Consider the following 13,366-nt stretch of genomic DNA (forward strand, 5'->3'; position numbering starts at 1 on the left):
ATATGTGTCAATGACCTAAACCAGCGCCTTGCAAGGTGTTTACTATTCACCATTACAAAGTACTACATTAAAAAAATTAGAAAATGCTATAATCACTTTTTCGTTACTTTTACTAATCCATAAAAGACTAATCTGATAGATAAAGCTCTAACTCCTTTCACTATATTCTACTTCTTTCTTTTCGTTTCTTAAGATCGGTGTCAAGAAGCTTAGGAATTCTTTTAGATTCTTCTTCTCCAGATCTTTCCTAAAGAAACGCATCAAAGAGCAATAGAGCAGAAGAGTAAGACTGGATCTTAACTTCTGAATGTTTCGAATAAGGACAGACAGTGTAAGTAATAAGTGAAGAACTTTGCGAAGAAATAGCAGGAAGAAGTTGTATGAAAGAACAGTATAATAAGTCGATGAGCAGTAAGAAAAAAGTATATACTTGGGAAAAAGTGAACAATGACTTTTTTTATCGTCATTGAATTTATTCTACTTCGATGTTCAATTGTAATTTTCAAGACATGTGAAAAGATGTATATAACATAGGGTTTATATGAAACAGAGTTGGTGATTATTTAACTTTTGGATAGGAGATTTTTAGCCCAAAGGATATGTTAGTCTTGAATGGGATATTTGTCTCAAAACGACATTTTGCGTTAAATCACTATAAACGGCGTTACACTTATAAGGTATTTCTTCCACCTTCTTAGCATGCCTCCGTGGTGAAGTGGTGAACACGCTCGGAGCATATTCGAAAGGTCTGTGGTTCGAGTTCTGGCAAGGGCATTGCTCATTTTACCCGTCTCTCAGCATAATAAATAACTAATGTCTCTACAGTAGAACATTTCAGACTTTAACGGTCGCCCAAAAGAGTTTATTAAGGTTTTATACGCTCAGCTCACAGTCTATCAGTCTGCTGTAACACTCCCTCCTACTAACCCATTCTTTTTGTCTTTTTAGCTTTATTATTAAGTATAATTTTCTTCGCACTTACGTCATATGCAATTATTACGAGCAAAATTAAAATAATTTTAAAAGCAACATAGCAGTATAAGTTAGAATTGCTGATGCAGAGTTAACTGTTGGCATACATTTTTCTGTTTTTTTTTTTTTTTTTTTTTTTTTTTTTTTTTCTTCAAACTTTTCTCAGTTTATCATATCAATCTAGTTTTCTAACTTACAAGTAAACCTTCTCTCCTTTGATACCGGTTTTCCAGAAACCCATATGCTTTCTGAAAGCTTATATAACAAGTAGAAAAACTGTGAAGTCTTAGGGGCAGAGGGACAAGAATTTAGAAAGTATAGAACCCACAAATTATCATTGACGTGTGTATAGATTGACATATTTCCATAATGGCGACTCTATTTCTTGTATGTTCATGCACTGTCTGCTTCTGAAGTACCTGATGGTAGAGTCCTATAAAAAGAAGGCCCACCAGCGGCCGAGCGGTAAAGTCCCTGAACACTGGTAGTTCGGTCCGAGGTTCGAATCCCGCGAACGGGCTGGCTGCATGGGCGTTTTCGTGGTTTTCCCCATGTGTAACGTGTATACGAGCCAGTTTACCTTAGAAAGTCCTCCACGAATGCATCCCTCCCATTAGGCAGATAGCCCTAGTGTGTTTTGCCGTAATCTCAATAAACCAAACCAAACCAAACCTATAAAAAGAACTGATTAAATCTGAATATTATTAATATTAAAATTTAAGTGTAGCGTTATTTTCTTGCTTCTTTATATTGTTCTCCCAATAATAACCGAGTGATAAAACTGATGAGAACTGATAGTTCGACACAGGAGGAAATTCCGTAGAGTTGTTTTGGTTTCGCAAGAATTATGGTGGTATTTCTCATACGTAAGGCGAATACGAGCTAATTCTGCTTAGGCAACCACAAAAGTGTCACCTCCTTTAAGCAGATGGTCCTAATGGCCATATGATCCAGTCTTATATTTTTCACAATTTTTTTAACATCTTGGTATAATAATGCCTCTTTGAGCAGCACCTTACGATATGTTGATTGTTATTGCCAAAAAATTTTAAAGGCACATTCTAGAATTTTTTTTTTGTTGTTGTTTGTTTGGTTAAGAAAAGAAATTTGTCTTATATCATATGATCGATTCTGCGCAAGAATATTGTAAGGTCGGCACTATTTACCATCATAAGATAAAAAGGATTTAATAAATACAATGTTCCAGGGATTTAATAATCGTTTGCTACCTACATATAACAGTCACAAGAAACAATATACATTCCAGGATAGACAACTGCATATCATCTGTTTTCCCTTCTGGCTTGCTTTGTAACCATGGTAATGATTGGTGAAGAAAATGGTAGATTCCTGTAATTGCTAAATTCATCTCCAATTCGTTTCGTTCTCCTAATTCCTCTTGTGGGGTAATGACAACACACGATACGATACGAAATGAAGGGGGTTTTACGATACTGAAGAACCCATTTTAAAATAATATAGTAAAAATTCGATATCAAAGTGTAGAGACCCACATAGCACAAAAGCATCCTTGGGATATCCTGAGGATGTTGCTCGCGGGATATGTGCACATCCTCAGGACATCCCGGAATATCCCGCGAACCTCCTAAACACATCCTCCTGAGAGCTTAATGTCACATGCCAGTATATCCTCAGGACATCCTAACAAAATCCCATCGACAGCGTACGGGATGTTATTAGGATCTGAACTCCTATTTACTACATCCTCAGGAGGATATTCCATTAACATCCTAAACACATCCCATTATATCCTAAGAACATCCTATCTATGTTCCATCGACAGAGTATGGGATGTTATTAGGATTTAAAGTCCTACTTACTACATCCTCAGGACATCTCGTAATATCCTAGTTTCCTCCTAAACTCATTCCCTAAACTATATCCTGGGACATTACGATTTAAACAGGACATCCATAAGACGTTGATTTACGAAGTCCTCGGGATATCTGAAAATCAACATCCTAAGGAGATCTTCATATATCCCGGGACATTGAGACTTGAATAGGATATCCTCAGGATGTTGACATAAAAAGTCTTCAGGATATCTCAGAATTAACATCCTCAGGATATCCTAACTGTTTCCCGGGACATTGCGACTTAAATAGGATATCCTGAGGATGTCTTGTGTTATGGGGGGACATTAGGTACATTTTGAAAGGAGACGAGATGAAAAATTAGCAACCGCCTTCGCCGGGAATCGAATCACGGACCTCTGGAATACCCGCCCGTCGTGCAGAACCACTACACCACGAAGGCACGCTAGGAAAGAGGGAGAAATACCTTATATACTCTCCCTTTTAAAGGGCGACTGAGGTTTTTATGGGATCCAATAGCCAAATTATGGGTGAGGAGAATCATCATCCAACGCACTTTTAGTTTGGGCGCCACTGTAGAAACAGACGAACAGATGTTTCTACATCAGATGATTCTACATGACAAATGTTTCTACAGGAAGCAGGCAAGATTAAAAATAAGCAATCGCCTTCGCCGGGAATCGAACCACGAACCAATGGAATACCGGCTGAGTGTGCTGACCACTTCAATACAAAAAAAACAAAAAATATGTACTATGTAAAAAAAAAACAACTTTGGTACAATGTACACTATGTAAAAAAATATGTTATGTGCTGGGACTTATCTCACTTGTCTGATAGCAACATCAAAACAAGCGAAGAAAATTCGTTGCGCTAGGAGTGCAAATCTGTGCCTGTTGTTGACAAGAGCCTTGAGCACCATCTCGGCAACAGTGCTCAGTTCCGGCCCCCCCTTCCAATTTTGATCGAGAGCAGCCGGGGAAACAGGTCCGAGGGTGTCCCACCCCTCTTCCTCTACCATAACTTTTCGAGAGGACTTTCGGCTCACCATTTAGAGTACTACTTAAACTTTCGACTTGCCATTTCCTCTACAATTTAGAGTGCCCCCATGCCACACAGACATTATACATTTACAAACATATATGCCTTTTCTGAGATTCGAACCCGCGCTCTTCGGTACCGCAGTGAGCGTCGCTAACCACTATCCCGGTTGGGAGGCAAAATATCTACTGTAACCGCAAACTAAAATACAGTAGATGATAACTTGTCATTGTGTTGATTTGATCGACTAAGTTTTCTACCTCTCCCCAGTCGCATTTTGAAGAAGAGGAGAATGTAAGAAATTAGTATCATTCGCCCGCTAATGGTTTCGTAGTGTATGTGGTTAGCACCTCTAGCTGGCATTGGGAAAATAAATGCCTCGGATTCCTTCAAGAATGCAGTACAACTTTATTCGTTCCTGTGCTGAAAAAACTAATAATCTCTCAGTAGTATACTAACCATAGGAAATTTTATTTCTGCTTTTGAGGTACACACAGATACGTTTAATAGGTGGCTAATAACATTAGGAGAAAATTATGCATTAAAGTACTTAAAGCTTAGAGTTTTATAGAGTACATATTATAATCTTTAAATCTAGAATTTTCGCGGATTTGCATATGTCATGTCTTCAGTTAAACTTTCGTTACAGATTCACATGATTTTCACATAATACTCTTTCAACCATTCACCATCTGAGTGCTTCTAGAGAGAATCCGTTAGAACATAAATTCGTTACGTGTGTCCTCCTGCTGTCTCTGAAAAGGCCAACTAACCGTCACATATTCGAATCGAATGAAAGGCACTGCCAAGTAACAGGATTTCCTTATCTTCAAGGAATTTCCTCCAAACTCTGACAAGCAGAAAAGTTCAAAGAGAAGTTAGAAAGAAAAACGAAAGGTTGTTTCATCAGTTATTTGATGTTAAGTTTTGTTTCGAGCTCAAAGTTTTCGGAATGAGGGTGACTGTGCAAGTGGATTTCTTGATGGTTTCTTCCAAGAAAGGAAAGGTGAAAATGTAAATATAATTCATTCGTATGTATTCTGATTTGTATAGAACCATTAAATTACCATATGTAAATTACGAAGATATGATTCCGTCTCCTATGCTTCCAGGAAAATTTCACGACCATAAACAAAATGCAGGAAAACTTACTGTAATGTGTCATGTAAATGATTATTTTGTAAGTGAGTGCGTAATAAGGTGACATTAGACTGAGCTTTCACGGATTAAATAAAAGCTACGACTGCTATTAAAACTTTTGTATATATATAACAGATATCTGTATTATAAAAAGATAACAAATATTGTTAAAATAAGATTTGAAAGGGCTCAGATATTTAACGGTCCACCGAAAGGGTTTCTTAAGGTTTTTCTATGCTCTCGTTGAGCTCGGAGTCTGCTATTACACTCACTCTGACAAAGCTATTTTTTTTGTCTTTTTAGATTTATTATTAAGTATCCTTTTCTTCGCACTTACGCTATATATAATTTGACAGCAAAATTACAAAAACTTTAAATTCAGCATAGCAGTATATGTTTACAATATACGATGCAGCTGTTCCAAAGCTTAGTTTCTTGGGATTGGCACCACATCCACTCTTCTGCTTAAGCTTCAAATGTAAAAAAATCCGGCTGCTATGGTCAAAAATTAGGCTTAGCCGCACTTAAACAACTTTTAAATTGTTGATAATTCTACAAATATTGCGCGCAGGTTAACTAAATAGCATAAAAAACTTAACTGGAAGATAAGAACAACATAATTCAATCATTTTCAAGCAAAAAAATGCACAATTTACCAACACATAAGAATAAAAAAACAGCTGAAGGGAGCCCAGTAACAGAGTGGGTATATGTATATGTAATGATATTTGTAAATTAATTGATTAAATTAAATTCTAATAATATTGCTTAATAATGTGATGGCGATTCTCTACCTAAATTGCATCCTGTTCCTAAATTTTGGCGAAATCCTTTCTTTAGTATAAAATATATTAACCTGTTGGCGCCCGCCAAATCGCCAAACTCATAAATCTGTCATATTACATAAAGTCCTTTAGAACACTCCTGATGAGAAGATAGCGTCACCTCGTGATTTCAATTAATATCGCTGATTGGAGGAGCCTCGTGACGTACACATATGTATAAGTAGGGCTTCTGCTTAAGGTACGAGGAGAACGCTTGTGAGATGGATGCTAAAATAAACCTACCACTTTATATTCCAAAATTTGTCTCATTCCTGTTGCCCCGGCTGCACAAAACAAATAATGTATGAGAAATTACATTTCAGAAAGCCGGTAGGATACCACCTTCAAAGGGATTATCTAAAAAAGAAGATACCCCAAGGATTATACGGATAAAATGTTACGCACTTTAGATGAATTTCCCGCTGTGCGACTTCTATGTTTCTACATTTTTCGCTAGGCGTTCTTGCTTCAAGAGAATCATCCTTCTGTTACCTGTATTCTGGTATTCTGCAGATTATTTTACGTCCAGAGAAGCATCCTTCTGCCCCCTGTGATGTGTGATTTGTGTTTCCATCGAAAGTTCGTCGTTCATCAAATGTGCTCTTACCGTTGACCTACTTTTGAGGATGGAAATCTTTCCCTACGTCTACGGCGTTCTGTGTTGCTCTCGAGAGCTTTGTGCTTGTGTGGTGATTGATCGTGTTTTGCGAAAATCTAAACAAGAGTGCGCAAAAATGTGTATTTTCGTGTCGATTTCATCACTCGTATTCTCGTCACAATAAGTCAAACAGAAGCAATTAGTAAAAAGATTGGCGATGCAAATGATATTATTACTATTGAGTTATAATTACTGATTTAATAATAGTGTTTTTATTTTGAAAATTTTAAAAAGTATTATTTTGGTATAAATGTATTTTAAATTTGGTATTTAAAGGATGTATTTTGGTTTTAATATTGTTTTGGGAAAATTTAAAGAATATTATTTTTGAGTTAGTTTTATTTATGAAAGTATTATTAGTTTTATTTATAAAGTATTATTAGTTTTATTTATGAAAGTATTGTTAAAAGAATAATGGCTAATGAAAACCTCTCTGATCCTGATGATTCATTAAGGGCAGCTAGCGCTGAACCTGAAACAAGTATAATTCCCTTTGACGCGCAGAATGATATGGATATAAATTCATGGCTTGAGTACTTTAACAAAACTCATTTAGATAAAGATGAAACGTGGAAGCTTAATAATGTAGCTCGATATCTAAAAGGTAATGCACTTAGCGTATATGTCAAAAACTGCCATAAAATTACTAAATATGTGGAATTAGTCCAAATTTTAAAGGAAAATTTTTTCGACCCCACTTTAACTACGTTTGGTGATTTTGCCAATTACAAGTACAATCATAAAGAGGACATAACGCAATATTTTCGCAAAAAATTAGATATTGGTAAAAAATTAAATCTAACTCATGAAATGATCTTGGAGGGTCTGACGGATGGCCTTCCTACAGAATTAAAATCCTTAATGACGATCAACGCACCCTCTGACCCCATCTCTTGGCTTACTCATGTCCATAAGCTTATTAAGATTAGAGAAAATCAACAAATCAAAAGTGCACCTCCCAGATTTGTTACTCCGATTGAGAACAGTTCCCAAGATTACAATCGATTTAATAGAAGTAGAATTTCAGCTACTGTGAGACAATATTCTCCTAGACCCAACAATTTCCAACGTTTTCAGAGACCAAGTAATTTTTATAATCGGTTCAGTGGTCCAGGATTTACAAGCCATTATAATTCTCAAAATAGATTGCCATTGCCACCTAGTCCCTGTAGACTTTGCACCCGGAACGGAATCCCAAATGCTTTTCACTGGTTTCAGGTTTGTCCTTTCAGAAGGGAGAGATCTGATACACCTAATGTTACGCCCCTTGCAATAGACCCAACCCCAGAAACCCCTCACAGTAGTTGACTATTAAAGGTGTCGGGATATTTGCCCAATAAGAAACGTCTAGAGTGTGTTGTAGACAGTGGTGCCACCATATCAATAATTTCTTCCAAAACAGCTAGACAATTACGTTTAAAAGTACAAAGAGTTAGATCATTTTCAGTAACCCAAACTAAAGGAAAAATAATCTTCAACAAAATATGTTGTATACAAATGAAAATTGGACGGATTAGTAAACAAATTACCTTGTTTGTTCTTGATAATAATTCGAATTATGTAATTTTAGGACTTTATGAATGCAAATTATTTGAGTTGAGTATTGATTGTACTAATTTAAAAATTAAACAGAGAGCTATTGTACTTAATGATGACTGCCATTTTGACAGCCGACCCATATCTCTACACCTCCAACTTCAAGGTGGTACAACAAATGTTTATCCATGTGTTAATAATGATGATGTAAGAAATTTTCCAACTTGTAAATCTCGGACTACAAATCCAAAGGAATTAGTTTCTCAGTCTAACATTTATGTGAAAAATGCTGTTTCTAATACTGTCGATAACAAAGAGTATAACTTGGAAAAATTGTTAAATGATTATTCATCTGTGTTTTCTAAAAATAAGTATGATGTAGGAAAAATTAATATTGAACCTCAACGAATTAATTTAAATTCTGATTTGCCTGTATCATTAAGACCTTATAGAACATCCCCTATGGAAGAAGAAGAAATTAAGACCCAAATTGATCAATTATTACAAGCAGGTATAATTAAAGAAAGTTGTAGCCCATATTCGTCCCCCGTGACTTTAGTACTTAAACGTGAGGAAGGAAAAAAAACTAGATTGTGTATAGATTATCGAAAATTGAATTCCCTGGCTAAAACAGATGCAAACCCTCTTCCTCGCATTGACACTTTGTTAGACAAATTAAGTAAAGCAAAAGTATTTTCTACAATTGATTTGAGATCTGGTTTCTGGCATATCCCGATTCACCCTGCAGATACTGAGAAATTAGCTTTTTGCACGAATTTTGGATTATTCGAATGGTTAAGACTCCCTTTTGGTTTCAAAAATGCTCCTGCAATTTTTAACAGAACAATTAGACGAATATTAACAAAAAATAAAATTAATTTCGCTTGCAGTTACTTTGATGATATAATCGTTTACTCTTCCTCTGAGAAGGAACATTTAGAACATTTAAAAATTTTATTTGAGGTGTTTAAAGAGGAGCATATTAAATTGAATCGAAACAAATGTGTGTTCGCCCGAGATCAGATCACATTTCTTGGCTATGAAATAAAAAATGGTAGAATAATTCCCGATAACCATAATATAGAAGTTATTAAGAAACTTAAAAACCCCAGTAACACCAAAGAGTTACAAAGAGTTTTGGGAAGTGTGAATGTGTATCATAGATTCATTCCGAATTATGCAACTATTAGAGCTCCATTAAACAGACTCTTGAAGAAAGATGTCAAGTGGGAATGGGATGACCAATGTCAAAAAGCTTTCGACGAAATGAAAAGAATACTGATTTCCAAACCTGTTTTACAATTGTATGATTCCAGTAGGCCATGTCATATTTTTGTTGACGCTTCTCAAACTGCTGTTGGAGCTGTTTTGAAACAACCAGATGAAAATGATGTCCTTCACCCTGTATCATATCATTCCCGAACTTTAAGAAATTATGAGAAAAATTATACGATTACTGAGTTAGAATGTTTGGCCATAGTAGATGCCCTAGACAAATTCTATTACTATCTGCATGGACAAAAATTTGTTATACATACGGACCATGCGGCCCTCGTTTGGCTCAAAAATGTTAAAAATTTAAAAGGTAGACTCTTCCGTTGGTCACTCAAACTAAGTATGTTCAATTATGAAGTAAAGTATCAGAAGGGCTCTACCAATATTGAAGCTGACATGCTTTCTAGACATCCTGTTTCACAGCACCTCCAACATTATGTACATTTACTTGATAGAAATGAAATAATCCAACAACAAAAAACTGATAATGTCTGCGGAAAAAATTACCAAGAGATAAATGATATGATGGTAATTAAGAAAAAGAATTTTTATAAAATTGTAGTACCTAAATCTTTAAGATTAAAATTGTTGAATAAAACCCATGAAAATTTTGGTCACCCGGGAGTTCAAATTATGCTTAACTTAATCACCCCTCAATATTATTGGCCTCATATTAGCGAAGATATCGGAAATTTTGTTAAACATTGTCATACTTGTCAACTTAATAAAAAGAAAAAACAGAAAAAATTTGGTCTTATGCAAGACGTACCCCCAACCGACAAACCTTTCGAATGTCTCTCTATTGACACTGTGGGAGGATTTAATTATTATAATTCTACAAAAAAATATTTACATATAGTTATTGACCATGCAACAAGATATGTCTGGGCTTTTCCCTCTAAAAGTGTAACTTCAGAAACCTATGCCAATTGTCTAAAACAAATATTTCAAATACAAGTCCCCGAAAAAATTCTGAGTGACAGGAATGCAGCCTTCACTTCCTCTAGATTCAAAAAATTTCTTAAAAAGCATAATGTTAAACAACTTTTAACTTCATCTCACCATCCCCAGACAAATGGTAAAGTAGAAAGAGTAAATCAATCAATAGTAAGTCGACTAAAATGTAAAGTAAATTCTTCTTCTAAAAAAGTACCGTGGACTAAAGTGCTAGAGCAAGTTGTTATCGAATATAACAACTCCCCTCATACGGTAACTAAGTTCACCCCAGCATACTTACTATTTGGTAACCTCCCTTTTGAATCTCCAATTGATCAAAATAAATACCCTTCCTTAAATGAAGCAAGGGCTTTAGCAAAGAAAAGAACTATCGAATACCACCGAAAGAATAAAACTAGATATGACATCAGATTTCTAGAATCTAAATTTCAACCTGGAGATTTTGTCCTTTACGAGGAATTTGAATACCCAAATACTAGAAAATTGACTTCACCCTATTCAGGCCCTTATCAGATTATGAATAAATTATCTGAAGTTAATTATGAAATCGACAGGGAAAATTTTCACACGAAGAAACCAACTGAGATTGTACATGCGTCAAAATTAAGGTTCTATTATCCACCTGAAAACTTTAAATTACATCATGAATAAATCAAAATTTATAAATCAATAAACAATCCATAACCCTTCTTTTAGTTTTCATCCTGTTGTCCCCCTTAATAGTTGATGTATCTCTCAGTGCCTGAAAAGTTTGTCTGCCGTTTTCTTTTACTGGGCTCCTTCAAACTTGAGTTTCAGGTTCAATGCACTTTCCGTGTGGGAAACACTCAATTGAGGCTATACTACAAGTAGAGTACTATACCCTCACATTTCCTTGAGCTCATGTTTTCCTATGTTTGTGTTATAAATTGTAGCAACAGTTGAAAAAGTTAAATTTCAGTTGTTGAAATTTCTGAATTTCATTTTATGTTTCTGCAGCATCGTGTACAAAAAACTGGTATGGATGTTGGAAGTTAAATTTTGTTTTGTTATCATTAATAAGAGAAAAATAGAGTGACAAAATATGTTAAAAACCTAGCAAAATGTGTATTTTCAACAAGAGATAAGAGCTCTAGTATCGTGACATAAAAACTCAAATGTTTTCAGTGCCAATGCTGATCCATAATTCTAGCGCTAATTAAATGCTCCGGAGATCTCCAAAGACCAGTAAAAGACTAAAGATGAGCCTGAATGACAACTCTAATGATTGTACGGACTCATACACAAACTGTGAATGGCATGCCCTAAGATATAAACTTACAAATTCAGTTATATTACTATTTCCTATTGCCGCGTAGCTAACCAGCAATCTGTTATTAGTGCTTTATTTGTTCTGCACTTAGTTACTATATTATAATTTCATTAATCATTTATTATATTTTATATACTGTATTAATTATATTCAAATATTTTATGTCATATTTTATGTAAACATTTTGTGTCCCTTGAGGTAAATCCAATCAGTTTTCCTACTCACTTAATTTCCTAATAACTAAATTTTCTGCTCTCACTATCTGGACTGTCTTGGGTCGACGGCCGCGACTGCAAGCCTTTTCAGATGGGGGGGATAATCTGTAATGATATTTGTAAATTAATTGATTAAATTAAATTCTAATAATATTGCTTAATAATGTGATGGCGATTCTCTACCTAAATTGCATCCTGTTCCTAAATTTTGGCGAAATCCTTTCTTTAGTATAAAATATATTAACCTGTTGGCGCCCGCCAAATCGCCAAACTCATAAATCTGTCATATTACATAAAGTCCTTTAGAACACTCCTGATGAGAAGATAGCGTCACCTCGTGATTTCAATTAATATCGCTGATTGGAGGAGCCTCGTGACGTACACATATGTATAAGTAGGGCTTCTGCTTAAGGTACGAGGAGAACGCTTGTGAGATGGATGCTAAAATAAACCTACCACTTTATATTCCAAAATTTGTCTCATTCCTGTTGCCCCGGCTGCACAAAACAAATAATGTATGAGAAATTACATTTCATATACATATATATATTTATTTATTTTTGGTGCGACCACCAAAAAGTGACATGCACAACTACATCCCTATAACGTCTTATATACAAAATGTCAACGTTCTGAGGCTACTCGTTTTTGAGTTATGCGAGATATATGCACACATGCACCTATACGTGCGTAAGTACGTACAGGTGTATGTATGTACGTACATATAGACGCTAAGAGAAAAACTCTACTGAAATTATTTTAAATCAGTTTTATATATTTTTGGGGGAAAAAGAGCCCTTTATTCTGTCCATACGTACAGATGTTACAAAAAAACATCTTTAAATTGCATTCGGTGACGATCAAAATGGATATTTTCCTTGAAATCTGGTACCTGTAATTTTTCGTGGTTGCAATATTTCCTTTATACAAAGAAGTAAAAATGTAAATAATTTATAAAAATAAAAATAAATTACATTACATATTAAAAATAATGATAATTACATGGGAAAACTTGTAGACAAAAAGTTAATGAAAATAAACGGTGAAAAACGTATGTACTTTTTAAAAAACTGATGGCACAAAGTGGAAAAAAAGTTTATAAAGCATCGTGGTGTTCTTTGGGAGTATAAGCTACAGACTTTAAAAAGACTTTAGAAGAATTATCTACAGGTCTTGTGAATACAGGAACACAAAGTCGGAAGAAGGGTGTATAAGACACTTTTATTTGAACGCAAAAGAAATAACAATGACCCAACTCGGGTTTACACATGCCAATACTTCTGGCTTAACTTAAACACGTACTGTTGAACTAATTCAAATGTAATGTATTAGCCAAATAATAACAGGGTAATTTAAACGCGCTGGAAAGGCTCTGGTTTGTAGAAAAGAGGCGAGATAAGCCAATTGGTTAGAAGCACTCAGCGCCACAGAATTAAATCGCTAATACTCACGGTACAACATAGCCTGAAGTTGTCAGAACATGCTCTAAAATTAACTTGCGTAACCTTCGCTTAAATAGTACTTCTTTCTCCCTCAATATGAATAAACGCCTGGTGTCTCATTTACATTCTGGCTGAGATGCGTCGGTGAAACGAGAGTGACAGAAAAGCAACTGAACTACG

This window comes from Stegodyphus dumicola, chromosome 8 (assembly GCF_044657685.1).
Source record: "Stegodyphus dumicola isolate Sdum_Otavi_A_Nest chromosome 8, ASM4465768v1".
NCBI classification, from domain to species: Eukaryota; Metazoa; Arthropoda; class Arachnida; order Araneae; family Eresidae; genus Stegodyphus; species Stegodyphus dumicola.